The sequence below is a fragment of the Vulpes vulpes genome, chromosome 7 (genome assembly GCF_048418805.1).
Source record: "Vulpes vulpes isolate BD-2025 chromosome 7, VulVul3, whole genome shotgun sequence".
In the NCBI taxonomy this organism is placed as follows: Eukaryota; Metazoa; Chordata; class Mammalia; order Carnivora; family Canidae; genus Vulpes; species Vulpes vulpes.
The window spans coordinates 36,360,062-36,378,447 of NC_132786.1; the positions used below are offsets into that span (position 1 = coordinate 36,360,062).

An 18,386-nucleotide genomic window follows, 5' to 3' on the forward strand; every position below is an offset into this window, starting at 1 on the left:
CACCTGTGAAACACTGATCATTTTGATATCTGTCATGAAGGGGTAAAGTAATTATTAAGTACTGACCTGATACCAAGCACTGTACTATGAGCTTTATATATGCTTTATTTTGAATTCTCATAACCATTCTCTGATTCAGCTAAGATTTTCTTTTTTTTTTCTTTTTTTATTTTATTTTATTTTATTTACTTATGATAGTCACAGAGAGAGAGAGAGGAGAGAGGCAGAGACACAGGCAGAGGGAGAAGCAGGCTCCATGCACCAGGAGCCCGATGTGGGATTCGATCCCGGGTCTCCAGGATCGCGCCCTGGGCCAAAGGTAGGCGCCAAACCGCTGCGCCACCCAGGGATCCCCAGCTAAGATTTTCATATCTCACTACTACTTATGAGAAAGTCAGGTGTCAGAGTTGGAGGTCATAATAAACAGAGTTAGAGGTAGACTCTAAATCAAGGTTTTTGATGTCTTTTCCGTTGTGTTAGGCCTTGGTGCCAATTGTTACCATTAGATTACTAATTTCTGGTTGAAAAGCCAGGCCAACTTCTTGAACGTTATAAAATAACGTTCATAAAACTCTAAAGTCAAAGCTGCTGTCTGAAATCCTTGAGGACTCTTGAAATCAGGGGAATTGTCAAGACATTGGTATCAAAAAGTCAGAGGAAGATTTGCAAATTCCCAGGCATATAAACTAAATTGACTCATAGAGCCAAGTATGTGCTTCCAGCAGCCTGGCTGTTTGCTACCACGGAGATGGTACAAACAGCAAGCGGGTGCAGTGACTGCCAATTCATTTGCATCTGGTTGTGTCATAGGAACCTAGCCTAAAGCATGTACCAACCAAAACTATCAGGAAAAGTGCCTACTTTTAAATCTAAACTATTTTCTTAATCTCTGAGCATGTGAACACTGAGACCTTTTCCCTCTATGTTCTCAGTGCCAATATTTTAAGATGAAAAACAAGACCATTTAGTAATGAAAGAGTGACTATACTGATGAAAATTTGTCCGAATTTAACTATGATTAATGAGGAACCTTTTCAAAACGTGAGAAGAAAAGTCCTTTTCTTATGAATACCCAATTCCAAGTCAAATTCTGTTTATGAATTTTTGGGTGTTTGAAAAACCTCCATTTAAAACCAGCATAACCATGTTCAGGCAAGCCTGAAGACATGTAATATCTTTACATAATCTCACTGAGAGAAATACCCAGCCCTTCCTTTTAATTAATAATATCATCTAAAGCAAAGATGGCACACATCTGGGTGAGCTACTACTTTTCATCCTTTGTCTAAATGGTTCATTGAGTCACCACTAATGAGTTTGTGACATCATAGTTCATCACCATGGAAACAACTATGATGACACGTGTTGCCTTATGGTACTCTTAGTCATCAATCAGTTCTCACTGTTCTGCTAAGTCAAATTCACTTATATCTTCACAAGTTAAAAAATGCCCTCTATGCTAATGATCATAATGACCAAAAATAAATGATTGTTTTAAAAGTAATCGGAAATTAGTGAAATTGAAAACTGAGAAACAACCATTCACAATCCTACTTCTTTTACTTTCAGTGGTTAATCTTAATTATTACCCATATGTACATTTACTTTTCACATATTTATGAACACGGCAGAGTAAAATAGCCTTTAAAATGTAATTTAATAAGCAGTTCTGTATCGTGCTCCTTGTTATTAGGACTTTTAGGTTCTGATTATGTTTTTGGGTTAAGATATATTAAGATTTTATTTATTTATTTGTAAGAGACACAGAGAGAGAGGGGGGCAGAGACATAGGCAGAGGGAGAATCAGGCACTCTGCGGGGAACCTGATGTGGGACTCGATCCCAGGACCCTGAATCACGACCTGAGCCAAAGGCAGACACCCAACCAATGAGCCACCCAGGAGTCCCAAGTTCTGATATGTTTTGAAAGCAACCTTTCATGTCCTAAGAAATAACATAGTTTGCCAAGTAGGTTTTGAGAAGTCAAAGTCTTCTTGTGAGAATAATCTTATTGTATCATGTGGAGGGACATACAAGTTATTTCATTGTATTTTTTCAGGTTTCATAGTTAAAAGCAAAGTTAAGACCTTATTTCTCTTCTTCATTGTAAGGCAGTAGAGATAATAGAAAACAAGACTATCCTGCTTCCTGGAAGGATATTACCAAATAAAATTTAGATGTAATCCAGTAAAATTTAAGTGCCTAAAGCAAATAAGCCACAAATTATGAATTTTGTATCCTTATCACTCAACACGGAGTATGTGCTCAACAAATGTTATTGGAAGTGAATTTATAGTGAAATGCTTGAGCAAGGAAAATAGCCCATTTACAATTGAGAATTCTGTTTTCATTATTATTGTGAAAGTTAAATTTGCATGACATTAATGGAGATAGATCTATGAATATGTAAAAATGATTTCACATTATCTCAGACAAGCTTTTCTATCAGGAGAATCTAGGTATCTGGTTGCCGAACAGGTATAAAAAGTTATTCATATGAAAATTAAAGATGTTTGCCCTGTGAAAGACCCAATGAAGAGAATGAAGAGATCAGTTACATACTGGGGGGAAGTATTTGCAAACCACATATCTTATGGAGGACTGCTCTCAGAATATATAAAGAACTCTCAAAACAGAACAGTATTGAAAAACAAACCAATTAGCAAATAGGCAAAAGGCACTAAGATACTTCACAGAAGAGGATATACAGATGGCAAATAAGCCCATGAAAAGATGTTCAACCTTAGTAGCTACCAGGGAAATGCAAATTAAATCCAAAATGAGATATCACAATACATCTACCATAATGACAAAAAATAAAAGAAGTGACACCACAAATTCTGGTGAAGATGCAGACAAACTGGATCATTCTGACACTGCTGAAAGGAGTATACAATGGCACACCTGTGTTAGAAAAGATTCTGGCAGTTTCTTAAAAAAAATAACAACCAGAAAACTAAAACCTAAACTAAACATGCAGCTATCATATGATCCAGAGATTATACTCCTGGGCATTTATCCCAGACAATTGAAATGTATGTTCACACAAAAACCTCTACATGAATATTTATAAATATTCATGCTATAGCAACTGAATTTGTAACTGCTCCAATTTGGAAACAACTCGGATGTTTTTCAATGGGTAGATGATTAAACAGCCAACCTCTGAAATACTATACAGCAGGAAAAAGGAACAAACTATGGATGTCCACACAACCTGGATAAATATCTAAAGAATCGTTCTAAACCTCTCTAAAGAATTACACTGAATAGAAAGAGCCAATACCCAAAAGCTGCAGATCCTATGATTCCATTTATGGAGTATTTTTGAAACGACAAAATATTCATGGTTGCTAGGATTAAAGGTGGGAATAGCAAGGGGAGAAACCAGAGGCAGCTCTAAAAGGGTAACATGAGGGACTCTTGCAGGAACAGAAATGTTCTGTATCTTGACTGCACTGATGTTAATATCCTGGTTGTGCTATTATACAGGAGTTTTGCAAGATGTCAACTTTGAGGGAAACTGGGTAAAAGGTACACCGGAGTTGTCTGTATTATTATAACTGCACGTGAAGGCAAAATTATCTCAAAATACAAGGTTTACTTTAATCTGGGATTTTTAAGAAAGATCTTATTTAAAAATATATCTGGTTACAGTTTGGACAAACAGCATATCTATAAGAGTTAACTCTCAAAAGTGTCTATTGTATTTCCAGCCTGGGGTTTGTATATTTGGAAAATGTAGCTTGTGAGGTGTAACAAAGATATCTAAAGAAATGTATTCCAATCAGATGTTTCCTGTTGAAAACATAGTACTCAAAACTATGACAAAAATAGGAAGAAGTAATGATGTTATAAAGGAGGATGTGGAGAGTGAAAATTTTGTATTTTAATTTTAAAAATAATCTTCATTGATAGGAACTCCCAAACCAAAACTTCATGTTCACAATGCCATAGTAGGATATTTTACAAGCTAAGTATCTTCCTTCTTCTCTCCCTAGTATCTGTCTTCGTGAAAACCAACCAGAAGAAATGAAGGGAGAGTTCTGGTGCATATAAATATACTTGTGTAGGGTTCTCAAAGTTTATTTGCCCATTCAACAAAGATTTCTTCAGAATTTACTATACAGCCAGGCTCTGTGCCAGGCATGGGGAAGAGAAAGATAAATAGGACCTAGTCCTTCCTGTCAAGGAATTTCATGTTTAAAGGAAGGAGGGATGCTTTCCTAATAATAGATTTTTACAATACAAAGTAATAAGTCCAGTGACAAAACAAATCATTCAATGGAGCACACAGGAGTGATGCTGAGTTCAGATGAAGAGTTGGGGTGGGCTGGGGAAATGGAGGGCTGTCCCAAGATGAGTTGGGTCATGAACGATGAATAGGTATTAGCCAGGTTAAAGGCAAACAAACCAGAACAATCCAGGGGGAGTTCCAGAAAAGACCTGTAGCCTCAATTTGGATAAATTCCAAGTTTGAGTGCACTGAAGGAGTAGGAGATGCCTGATACAGTTTAAAAATGGACCAAAAATCTCTCCCATTTATCTCCCCATATTCTTTTCCTGAGGAGGAGCATACCCATGAACACAGTTCTAAGCGTTTTTGCTACCTGTCTGGCTATGAAACATTAGGACAGAGTTGTGATGGAGATGTTGATGCTGAGTATGACATAAGACATCAGAAAACATTTTTAGGTGTATGCATGTGCACGCACGTGGTTGCAATATTTGGTCATGAGGTCCAGGGCATTGTACCATTGACACTCCTATACAATGTTTTCCTGTACTCTTAAACACTATAGCCATGATTATGTCACTGAAATCTCCAACCAGAGAAAAGAAATATATATATATATATATTTTTTTTCATTTTATTTATTTATTCATGAGAGACACAAAGAGAGAGGCAGAGACACAGACAGAGGGAGAAGCAGACTCTTCACAGGGAGCCCAATGTGGGACTCGATCCCTAGACCCGGGATCACACCCTGAGGTGAAGGCAGTAGCTCAACTGCTGAGCCACCTGGGCATCCCGAGAAAAGAAATATGTTATACTTATTTAATGATCTATGATCATTCATACAGTTCCATTACTTATACCTTCATCTTGACTAAATGATGGCAGCCTAATCGACAATGGCTTTACATAAAAAAAAGACCTTGGTACCACTCCACCCAAGACAGATGATCTTCTCAGTGATCAAACTGATCCTGACTTTAGCAATGTAAGATGAAGTAGGAAAGGATAAATCTTAATCTAGAAGTTCCTTTATAAATCATCATTTGAACAAACCAAAAGTCACTTGATAACTATAAAGCCAACTTAAGCTTCCAATTTTTTTGCAGAACAAATTATTTGTTGAAAACTTCAGAAATAACGATTGAAGAATAAAATGAAAAGTACACACACTTAGCGATAGTATGGAGAAAGCCAGGACTTATTCCAGAATTCAAAGGATGGGAAATGATAGATAAATAAACATTATAAAAAGCAATTCTCATTTTGGTTAATAAAAAGATTTTACTAATAAAAAATATTTTGCTTTAGAAGTAGTGGTATGAATCTATGAAAATAAATAACATCTGGGTATTTATTATTATATTAGGATGTACTGAAATAGCCCCAAAGGCAACAAGAATCGTTAAAAAAGAAATATTCATATGTTCTATTGACTTCTAATTCTTTAGAAATTTTAAGTCATTTGATAGTATCTTATATTTTTCTTTAAAAAAATATTGCCTGATAGTGTTTTTGCTGAGGAAAGACCTTTTAATCTGCACGGCTAAATGTAAAATGTAGACTATTAACTAGACACATTTATAGAACTAACAACCAAGTGAACAGCGTGATTACAAATATAATAGCTCACCATATAACAGCAGGAGAGACCTATATGAAGTGTCTGGATTAGGCAAAATGATCTCTGACTCTGTCAGGTAACAGAATTGCTTTGGCCATTAAACTGGGGCTTACCCAACAGTGACTCCATACAAAACCATCAACTCATCGGCTTGAGCTAATGCTGTACTTGTAAATTTTTATTTTCCTTCAGTTTGGCTAAAGGTTGCTTTTATTTTACTTTTTTTAAAAACATTTTATTTATTTATGAGAGATACAGAGAGAGGCAGAGACATAGGGAGAGGGAGAAGCAGGCTCCCCATGGGGAGTCCAATGTGGGACTTGATCCTAGGGAGCCAAAGGCAGATGCTCAACCACTGAGCCACCCAGGCACCCCTAAAGTTTGCTTTTAAATACAAGTTTCACTGGTTGTTGGGAAGAAATCCCCATGGATCACTGTTGCGATGCATGGGTACCTTTGACCACCCAACCAATGAGACTCTGGGATTGCCATGATGACAGCTCCCAGAACCAGGCCTTGAGTGAATCTAGAAAGGGTCTGATTCAAGAGGCTGTTACTGAAATACCTGCCTCCTACCTTGCCTATCTGGCATCTTTCTTCATCCATGCCAATTTTAAACTATCAGGCAAAAATATAGGCATGGTGTGATCCAGAAGATCCAGAAGATCACTGCTAAGATTCCCCTAAGATCACTGCTAAGATTCCCCTAAGGGTTGGTGCTTATTGGCAATACCCTCTAGCCTTATACCTTTATGGTTATTTTGTCAGGTTAAGTCCATATCACCTTGGGAGGCACAGGGTATCAGGAACTGACACTCTGGGCTAAGTTTCAATGGTGAACAAGGAACAGAATAAGTAACAAGTCAAGGACTTTGGATCCCAGGAATGGGTCCTAATCTGGCCTTCTGGGGGCATAGAGTTCGGGAAGTTAGGGGACTCCAAACATTTTGATTTCTGCCTGTCACATATTAATTCCATGACTTTGTGCATTTTACTTAACTTCTCTAAGCCTCATATTTGTAAAATGGGTAAGCATCATCCCACCTACTTTTCAGAATCTTTGTTAGAATTGAGAGACAGCAGAGGTTTTAGCACCCCAGTGTAGTGCCTGACACAGGGTGGCTCCTCAAGGGCAGTTTTTTTTAATGAATAAAAATGTGGAAAACATCCAGCTCAGTGCCTGAATCAAAGAAAGTTCTTAATAAATTAAACTTTGTTTTACTAATGAGAAAACTTCTGAAAACTGTGCCCAGCTATTGTGTATGAAAGGCCACAAATCTCTCAGCCCAAGGAAGGAAAGGCATCTGTGCTATAAGAAATTTTTCTCACTCTTGACCAAGCTTAGGGCACTTCATCGTCCTCCCACTGAGACTGAAAATTTGCACCATTGGAAAGTGAAGTGAATTCTAACATCTATTTAGAATTGCAGAGGTGAGAATTGTTCCTTTTTGTTGCCAGGAATCGAAACAATACAGTTTACAAGACAGAACATTTTCCTCTTATCTGCTACACACATTTAACATTTTCTATTTTGGTTCATTATTAATCTATAATTATTCTCTTTTGTGGAGTTGTGAAATCATATCAGGAGGTTACATTGCTCGAAGAATGAATTCTTTCCTGAACAAGGAAAATTGGAAAAAATATAAGCCCCAAAGGGACAAATACCTTCCCATTTCCTGAGGCACACTGAGAAGTCTACAATTAGCTCAGTTTCTAATAGTTTCCATAGCTCTGCTACTGGACATATCTCATTTTTCCACCATGAGCGTGGTAAGAATTGCCTAAATCTAGAATATCTCTCCTACCCTTTCGGGCCCTTATCACCTATTTCCTAATTGCAGAAGGGTGAAGAGTGAGTTGGAACTTCCTTTAGAGACTTGCATTTCTCTTTCATTCGGACATTTTCCTGATGTCTCTTCACTTGTTCCTTCCATTTGATGCCATGCTGCCTGGTCCTCAAATAAAGATGACAGAAAACAAGGTCCTGGTATGTCTTCACTCCCCAGTGTATGGCTGTCCAAGTTGATATGTTCTGAGTGCAGACAGCACATATCGTATGCTCAGATGTCCTCTATGGCCTCACTTCCTGGCATCCATTCAGGAATACAGGCAATGTTGTAGACCATGACTACAAATATAACAAGTATTTCCCCTGAAATACATTCATTCCACTCTTACCACTTCCTTTTGACCTAAGTTGATATATTAAATTTAGTTATTGTGTAACTAACCACCACTTAAAGGACCTCTTCCCCCTTGATGGGATTTGCCAAGAATATCTAGGACCAGCCCTGGAAGGACAGACTTTGTTGTGGTATTAAAGATAGTGTGATATAGTAGAAAACACACAGACTCATGTCAGGAAAAACTGAATCCAAATCCTTCATCTGGTTTTTGACTATGTAACCTTCTTTTTATTAAAAAATTTTTTTTCTTTTTAACTTTTAACTCCACTGGGTGTGGAGCCCAACTTGGGGCTTGAACTCACAACCCTGAGATCAATACCTGGGCTGAGATCGAGAGTCAGATGTTTAACAGACTGAGCCACCCAGGTGCCCCTTGACTATATAATCTTGAGCAAAGTATATAATCTCTCTTAGGCTCTGTTTCCTTATTTGTAAAATGAGGAGAATGGCACCTTCCTAATAGGGTTATTTAGAGGATTAGAGAGTTAATGATTTACAGTGATCTTAGAACCTCTTTAGTGCATAATTAGCTCTCAATTAATGTTATTTATTGTTATTTCTGCCCTTTCATCCTCAAATTTTCTACCACTATCTTCTAGTAAAGATAGGCCCAGAGCTCCTCAATGGTGAGAGTTATAACAGGTGTATCTCAAGGAACCCACCATCCCCACACACATCCAGCCAAAATATATTCCCTTTGAGGACAATTTCACAATTATAAATTCACTACTTTAATCTGGATTTGGCTACTTAGCTTCTTTTAAAACACAAATGTTCCTGGGAAGGGCAACATACTAAGCCAATAAAAAAGTAACATCTATCATTTGTGAAGTAACACATTCTACTTAATTGTGCCATTTCTTATCTTAGCCTGTTACAATCCTATAAGGTAAACCTTATCTGACAAAGTCCAGACATTTAGGGCTATGGGGACAATCAGAGCAAATTTGGATAAGAAGTCACCTCGTCAAGTTTCTTTTTTTTTTTTAATAAAAGAAATGATGGAATATAAACAATCTAAGATATTGGTAGGCTATTGGTAGGCAAGATATTGACAGGCTAAGAATAAACAAAATAAGCATTGACTGGGGTATTATGGTAATATCCTTTCCAAGGCAGGCTCTGACCTTGGAAACAGTATTTCTGAGGAACTCTGAGAATATTAACTGTCCAATGAGGACTTGTCTCTTGAATACTTGTAAGGTGTGTGACAGTTTTGGTAAGTCACCAATAAGTCGCCAGCGATGTAAAAGGATATAAAAACTATTGAGTGGAAGGTGATCTGGGGGGTGAGTGTTCCTGGGAATCCTAAGAATAAATGTCTGTCCAGGACATGTGGATTCTTGTTTGTTGGCAAGAGTGGAGTAGGACAGAACCCTAGTGAAAGACCAGAGTTTTACCCCAGGGCTCAGATGTCTATTTGCTAATTAGAGCATGTACCACCTCTCATAATCATTGTGCAGTTGGGTTTCCTAAGTGACTTTTTGTATCACACAGTTAGCTGAAGACAGAATAGAAGCAATGAGAGCATAGGCTCTAGAATCAGAAAGATCTAGCCTTACATGACAACTCTATTATGACTGTTAAGTTGTTCTGTGACCATGGGCAAGTTATTTGATTTCTTTGAAACTCACATCCATTACATGTGTGTTACACAATATTCTCTGTGCAAGGTCATGAGAAAATTAAGTCAGGTAATAGAGTTGAGAAGATGCAGTTGATGCTCAATGAATACTAGTTATTTTTATCATGGAGGCATCTCTAAACCGTGAGCTCCTGGAGGTCAGGGACCATGCCTTACTCATTTTTATATCCCTGATGCCTACTGTAAAGTTAGGCTCAATAAATGAATGTTGACTGATGTTTAAATGAACAAACCTTGAGAAAAAGTGCTTCTCATGTGCCCCAAAAAAGTTGCAGCGTAACACAAGAAATGATCAGATGGTGCATGTCTACAAGAGCACATGGTGCACTGAATAAGGAGAATGCCACTTTTAGTCAATGCCTCTGTAGCTGCTTTGCCATTTACTCATCATTTACATGAAATGAAAAGCCACAGGCCCTATTTTCAGCGACGAACATATGCAAGTTGTCAGATGCTGGAAAAAAAGGACTTAGGTTCTAGGGAGACAGTTGAGTCCTGAGTTTAAGGGGGAAGGCTCCCACAGCAGACACTCCATACATCCATTTCTCATCCCACTCAGTGCATCAGAGCTCACACCACTTGCCCAAGCTCCGTACATGTGTTCGAAAACAGTTTGCCAGGTTTGCTCTAGAAGAGAGCAGAACATATCATTCACCCATTCACTGCTTACTCATCAAAGTGTGAGTAGATTTCTCTACTTCCTGGGACATGATGAAGCAAAGGGGATGTAACAGAAATAATTATATATTCCAGAAATTGTGAATTCTTAAGGGGTTCTTGAAGAAGGTAAGGCTCTCATCACTTGAAAGGGAATTCCTGTGGACTGGGAATCTGGCCTCAGGTGATTTTTTGTGGTTCACTGAATGAATCAAGATTAGGTTGCAAAATCCACCAACAATAATAGTAGCACTGTCCTAAGGCTGAGACACAATGATTTGAAAATGCAAATTACAATAGTGTAGTCAACGGGACTATGTGACTTCACTCTACAACTTCTTTGCCCATTTGAACCTATAGTGCATTCAGTTTCTATACACACATGTCACTCTCTGATTTAACGATTTAGGCCTGCAAGAAAAAGATTAGGAAAAGCAAAAATTATGCACATACACTATATAGATACATATTTTAAAATGATAACTTTAATGAATTTACACTTATTCTTTAAAAGTGTACACGGTATCCATAAAGAACAATGATAGGACACAGAATCCTGGATATGCAGCTGTAGCAAAGGAGCAGATGGATGGTTAAGCAGGTAACAGATGTATGTCCGGGGTCTGAGAAGGGATAGCCACACTGTTTGCAAGAACTTCTTGTATTGCCAGTTTATGATATTGCCCATGTATGTGTATCAAAGAAACAAAAAGAGAGAGAAAGGGGAAAAATGATTAAAATGAAGTTCTTATTTTCTTCTGTTACAAAACAAAGCATTATTTCTGCCTGGATCATTAACTGTGTACCTTGAAACCAAATCGTGTTCTAACAATATCCCTGTAATTAGAAACATACGTATCTGCATATGTTACTGCCAAAGTACGTAGGTATTTTACTGGTGTTAGTCATCAGCATATGGCAGGGGAAGCACTGCCAGTGGGCAGAAGGCTTCACAGTATTTGGGCCAAAGTGGTAAAAGGAGGCTGTGACTCCGTACGACAAGGTGGAGATATGGTCCTAGGAAACGAGAGTCTCAAATACTTACCTTTATATTTTAGTCCACTTCGCCAAGCCTGAAGCCCTGGTTGCTTCTGGCCAATCACCCTGGTTGGGTCCCATCATTCTACAAAACAAACAAAAGAGAAACTCTAGATAAATATCCTTATATATCCCTAATCCTATTCATACTATAAAACATACAGCTTGTTATTTTCTCTCAAAAAATAAAAATACCACGTTTCATTCCACCCTCAGATCACTAAGGTCCAGCATTACTATGCTGATCTGCATATACCCTGGTGTTGATGCAGCCAATGCTTATTTACAAAAACCTTAACACATCGGAAGGAACAAATCAGCTTCCGTATATAATACTAATCTATGCTTTCCAATAGAGGACAAAATACGACTAAGTCCTATCCCAAGAACAAAACAAAAACAAAAAACTTACCTGGAATGAGAGTGTCTGTAGAAATTTCTCTAAGTCTTGAACCAATTGCCCCAAATATAAGGCAGATCCAACATAAAGACATCTTCAGGTGAGGTCAGGGGTCCAGAACAACCCATTACTGTTGCTGAAATAAAAGCTGGGTCTCCATCAGGGAGGGATGAAATTATCAGGAATTACCAGGGTGCTGTCACAAGCACAGATTCTGCAGACTTGCTGAGTAATGACACCTCAGCTCCTCATACCTAGTTTTAATATCTTGCTGGAGGAAACCAGCAGCTGACAGAACAGGAGGTGTTCTGTTTGGTGAAGGGTGTACTCTTTTCTCACACTCTTTTCTCACACAAATGTGAAACCCTTAAGCAGGAAAATCCATAGCTTTATGGGTGATAATAGTCCTAGAATGGGTCATCATTTAAGCCTATTAAGCCAACCTGCTAATAAGGTTGAACTCCATTAATAAGGTCAGACCACAACATGCCAACAATGGGACCCCCCTGCTTTAGAAATAGTGAAGCTGATTTCTACAAACACTGTTTCCAGGCTGGTTTTAAAAGGGATCTGTAAGAAGAAGATGAAGAAAAAACCTCACTCAAATAAAGCAATGACACCTGGGTTTGATGGAGAGGTGGATTTCATTACCACTCATCCGTACCTGCTTCCCTCCCTAGGGGTGGAATTATATTTTCTCCAAGGCACTGAAGTCAGATTTGGATTGACTTGTTCTGCTGCTGAAATGGACATGGGAATGGAAGTGACTTGTATGATATCCAGACAGAAGCTTAAGTCATAGCTTGTTCTATGACCGAGGTCTACTTCTGTCTTTGCCCGTGTCATAATGGACACCAATATTAAGAGAGACTCCACCATCGCTGTGGGTCCCCTATAAGTAGGTAATGACATGGAACATAACCATTTGCTAATACTCACTGAGCATGTAGTGTAATTGAAAAATAAATCTTGGTTGTTGTAAACTGCCAAGACTTTGGAGTAGCTTGTTACCACAGAACAATCTAGCCTATTCCAGCTGAAATGGTTAACAACTTTGAAGAAAACAATTCCGTGGTTGAAATGTCTCTGTTCATATTATATTTATAAGCTACTCGACATAAGTAATTAAACATTTGTCAATTTCCTGATGGTGAGCATCTTCCCGCAACAGATAACTGAAAGAGAGCTTATCTGAACTCACACATTAGAACTATCTTATAATCGGTTGATAAATTGTGATTTGCCTCATCATGTGATTTGAAGCTGAAGTGCTCATTTTTTCTTTATTGCTGAAGGAGCTATCAAATTGAAAGTAGTCAAATGAATGGAACACAGGTCTACCGATAGGCTGTTACCCATTACCCCCAAAATGCACACACAAGAAAATATAGTCACGTATGTAATGAAATCTAAAAGAATGGCAAGACAAGGTTGTTGGTGCTAAGCAGGCTTTGGCTTTTTGCCTCCCATACAGCTCCACTGCTATGGAGTGGCACTTCCCCTAGGCCACTGGGAAGGCAGTTTTAGAGGCTCTATGACTTTACATCTGTAAAGATGTTCTTGAATTTGTAAGAAAAGGCTTTGAGTGGCTATGATCCCAGGGAAAATCATCAGGGCAACAGAAAACCAGAAAGATCACTAGGCAGAGGGGGGAAAAGCCATCATATTTAAGGCCATTTCCAAAGAAATAGATATATTTAATTATTTCCTTGTGGTTTTTCAAGGAAAACGATATATCGGAAAGTGGTGTGATAGGAAAAAGTAACAAACTCATCTCACAATTGTTTTTCTAGTTTTTTTTCAGGCTTAAAGAGTTAAAGTTACACCAGATGTGGAAGGACAACAGATGGGTGCATTCTGATGACTTATAATGTTGGATAATAAAATGACCTAAGACTCTATTTAGAGAAATAGAACAGCCACACTTGGGCTGTTTACAGACTTAGAAATATCATGATAAGCAAATGTAGGCAGTTCAAAGGAATGATGAAAAAAAAAAGGACAAGTGGATAAATAATGATCTGATGTTGTTGCGAAAATGTAGTATAACTCCTGCATTGTTAATATAAACACAGATGACCTCTGCATTTGCTCAACTTTCGTCTTCAAGACAGGAAACAGCAACTGATCTTTATCGGGAAAGTAGAATCTTCCACTTGCTTCTGCTGTGCTGACATTACGGTTATGTCAGGGCAGAGCGATGTCGCTATCTCTTCCAAGCACATGCTGACAAGCCCGATAGGTGCTTGAAAGAGAAGCTTATCCTGGGCATGGGCTTTGTGCGTCGCCGAGACAGCATGGCCAGTGTCACAGGGTGGATCAAGAGTGTGCACGTGTGGAGTATGGGGTTGAGGGTGGGATGGTGATCAGAGCGAGAAGGGCCCTGTGACCACATTTTCCATGTCCATATTCACCAATTCATCCTTTTCACAAACTTAAACATCCTCTACGGTAATGTTTACCACTTAACAAACAAACACACCAAAGAGCAATTGTTTCGTGCATGAGGATAGCTGGTGAGTCCTATATTCTGGACATACTATGAGCTAAAGCACAAAGAATTGTTTATGAATTACGCAATATTTTACGTCAGGAAAGTTTCAAACATCTGGACTATTTTTTTTCCCTCTAGTTCTGATAAAAATGGATTTAGGTCTTTTTTTTTTTTCCTTTAACAGTGTGCACATACTCACGCACACATCCATCATCGATACAACACATGAGACATCCGTGTTCATGACAACCTATGGCGTCTGGTGAACATTCTCTCTTATTTATGCTCTGGCTATCTGTTGAGTTGTTATTTTCTCCCCAAATGAAGTCACCTAAATTGACCTTGTATTTCTTGCTTCACGGTCCATTCGGTTTGGGCTGCAAAACAGAGCCTCTCAATACGGAATAAATTCTTATTGCTCTTACTTATTAAATTTTTCTCACCTACCATAAGACTTGCAGAAAATACCTTTATTTTATGTTTCTCCATAGCCATTATATAGAGTCATAATCCTGTTTCCTTAAAGTCATGGTGGGATGATTTTCCTTAGGCTTTGCCCATGGTAACCTGGCCAGAGAAACTGTTTCTTATGAAAGGGACTTCAATTCCATCTTCTAGCTCCCAATCCTTCTGTGTATGCATCCACACAAGAATAATGGTATCAGGCTCATTCTCCCCCCTATTCCAAATAAATAGTTTCATATACATATTTCCTTAAGCCTTCAGCCTCTCTGTTATGTGCTCTTAAGTCGTTTAAACTTTACATGCTGGTACCAGCCACTACCTCTTCAATTGGAAACAATGCTACTATTATCTAAGCTAAGGGTTGACAAAATCTTTCTGTAAAAAGTCAGATAGTACATATTTACAGCTTTGTGGGCAATATGGTCTCTGTGTGTCTGCCACAATTAAACAACTCTGCCAATGTAGCATGGAAGCAGTCAGAGATGTAATAACTGAATGTATTCCAATAAAACTTTATTTACAAAAAACAGATTGAGGGGCATGGTTTTGGTCAGTGGCCTGTAGTTTGTTGATTCCTGGTCTAAAACAAACAGACACCCATAGCCATCTTAATAATTTGTAAATAAGATTCTTATCCTGGTGACATCACACTCACTGATGGCCTTCACATTTCCCCACAGACTTATTTAGGAAACATAAAAATGCAACATGATATCTTTGAAAGTTGCTAAGAGGGTAGAGCCTAAAAGTTCTCTTCACAAGGGAAAAATTTATTTTTTTTCTTGTGTCTACATGAGATGATGGATGTTAATTAAATTTACTGTGTTAATCATTTTGCAATTATATAGGTCAAGACATTGTGCTATACACCTTAAATGTATACAGTCATTTGCATCTCAATAAAACGAGAAAAAATCAATATAAAGATAGAACTACTATTCTCTAAGCAGGACCCCATCATAGTTATTTAGAAAACTGACAATCCAACCTCTTCTTGCCCAATGAATATTGGCAACTGATACAAATACCACTGCAAAAAAGATGCATTTAGATATTTTCTTTTACTCTTCTCTCAGTTCAGATAGTATAACCCCATTTAATGTCTTTCACACTCAGCAGTACCTGTCTAGCCAACGTGAGTTACAGAAATGCTCCTGATATACAATAAATCATAGAAACATAAAGCCATAGAGGGCTTCAATTATAATGATAGCTACTTTTTTTGGGGGAAATTTACAAACAAGCATTTATTATTTATTATTTTATTTATTTACTTTTGAGAGAAACAGAGAGAGGGGCAGAGACATAGGCAGAGGGAGAAGCAGGCTCCCCACAGGGAGCCCGATTGCAGACTTGATCCCAGCACCCCAGGATTCCAACCTGAGCCAAAGGCAGATGCTCAACCACTGAGCCACCCAGGCATCTCATAAACAAGCTTTTAATATCCAATTCTGATTCATTGTCCAAACAAAGACAAGTCACTACTGAAACTTCAGAAGACCTTAGTAAGTAATAAGAGTCTAATCTAAATCTATAAAAACTGTACCAAGGTGTAACTATATTTTCTCCTGAGTTCAATTATCTTATGGGACAATTTAGGAAAAAATATATTTCTTTGATTCAAAATCACTTGTAAATACCACTCTGTAAAGAGTCCGATGGCTTTCCTATATATTTTGGGCAATTTATCTGATGGGATTCCTAACACAAAATTCCATTAGATGATACTCATCTTTTAATGAGCATTTGCAATATAATGCCAGGAACAATCATATATTACCTCGCTTACCTTCACTGCATCCTACAGATGAGGAAGCCAATGCCCAAATATATTGAATCACTTAAAATTCTAAAACTAGTAAGAGACAGATCTGGGACTTCAACCAAGTCTCCTGACTCACTCTAACGTGCTCTTTGCACCAAAGTTAAAAGAGGAGTTAAAAGACATCATCTTAATCTTTGTTTACCAGATTTTCCTGATTCTTCACTGATACATTGAAGATCAGTGCTTTTGATTTAATTGAATCTGAAAAAGAGTGCCTTTAATTAACATTCAATATGAGGATACTTTGAGAAGTATACTGAGTTCAAGGCTGGGTGTGGCACCTGCTAAATGGTAGTAATGATCCAGCACCTTCTGGCTGGCCTGGGGCTTCTAGACTCTAGAGGCCCAGGGCAAGTACTTTTGTGTCCTCTTCACACTGGTCCTTCATTATAAAGTTAGTGTAATGTATTGTATATGTCACAAATGGGGAAATATGAGGAAAACAAAAGACACAGAAGCTTAAGGAATAGGCTAGAGAAGACAGTGCTCACTCTTAGTCACAGAAAAGAATTTGAGAAACAGAGACGAGGACATATGGATGTATTGCCCAGATCCAGCTAACCAAGTCAGGTCTCTATACTAGGTTTGGTGCTTCATGGTTATCTAAAAAGAGGGCATAGGAACTGGGCAGAAGATATAAACTTCTAGAATTCCAAATATCAGGTCTCCAAATACTGGCTCATGATGATTTTCTCTTTCCTCATTATTATACTACATGAAAGGAATGTGAGGAAAGTGCGTTATGGTAGGGTTCAAGACCAATTAGTTGACTATCAGTTAAAAAACTATAGATAAATGAGCTTTTTGGAAGAGTAAAACTCACAACAAACACATCATGGGTGTCTTCATGGAAAACTAAATCTAAAGCAAATATCTGAAAATGATATTTTAAAAAAGAAAGATGAAAAATTGCCGGTATGTACATGTGCGTTTGTGTGTGTTGAGGGGATGGCCTCTGGTGCAGGCAGAGGAGGGGTAAGTCCTGACTTTTGTATCAGGATAATGCTGACCCTATACGTCTGACTTATTTGAATCTTTGCCCAAACATGTGTTTGCTCTCATGTAGTCCAAGCCTTTTAAATCTTGGCATAATCCATCAGCACAAGGAGAGATATGTTGCCTAGTGTGTGGCTGTGTCATAAAGATGAAATTGCTTCTGATGAAGTGTGAGGTCTCTTCAATGACCTGTCCTGGAGACAATAACCTTTAAAACACATCGAAATCAAAACTGTAGAAATATTACTGCTGAAGACAAGGGGATCAATACATCCTAGTGACTCAAATGCCACAGGCCATGCCATCAACAATCTTCAGTTATAGAGTTTGTTCCTTTTGAGCATGGTCTTTCTTTCATGGATAGGCAGCTCACAACTTGTACTGGGTCACTGGGGGCACCTCCAAAGGGCTTCCCAGACAACCTAGCACACTGGGAGTGTAAATGAGAGAGTTAATTTAAACCACGTAAATGTTTGGCTTCTTTTTCAAAACTATGGAAAGTCTCATCATATCATAGTTGGTTATTAGGCAGATTCAAACAGTGTGCTATGAGTTAAACCAGGTCCCCTGACATGCAACAACTGCATTCAGTTATGGTCTGATAGGCATGCCTAGAATGTAATGGAAGAATCGTTAGACATTCCATTCCCCTATCAGTTTGGTGAAGATCAAAAACACTGACAATACCCAGTGTGGGCAAGGCTGGGGAGGAGCAGGCATGCTGTTACAGTGTAGGCAGAAAGGAATCTGGTATGACCCTTCTGGTGGGTAGATGGGCACCATGTTTAAAGATACAAAATCTCCACATCTTCTGATT

The 18,386-nt window shown here is 38.2% G+C and overlaps 1 protein-coding gene across 7 annotated transcripts in view; it reads right to left on the reverse strand.

Moving 5' to 3' along the window:
- The window catches only part of NRG1 (neuregulin 1), a 1,080,326-nt gene that overhangs the window by 305,912 nt on the left and 756,028 nt on the right, over positions 1–18,386 (reverse strand). The window contains exon 1 of one of the 7 annotated variants that reach the window (XM_072763564.1): positions 11,397–11,467. The exons of the other annotated variants lie outside the window; for them this stretch is intronic. The gene's annotated coding sequence lies outside the window, so the exon portion shown is untranslated. Of the gene's footprint in view, positions 1–11,396; positions 11,468–18,386 lie in introns of those variants that run through there. 7 annotated transcript variants of the gene reach the window in all.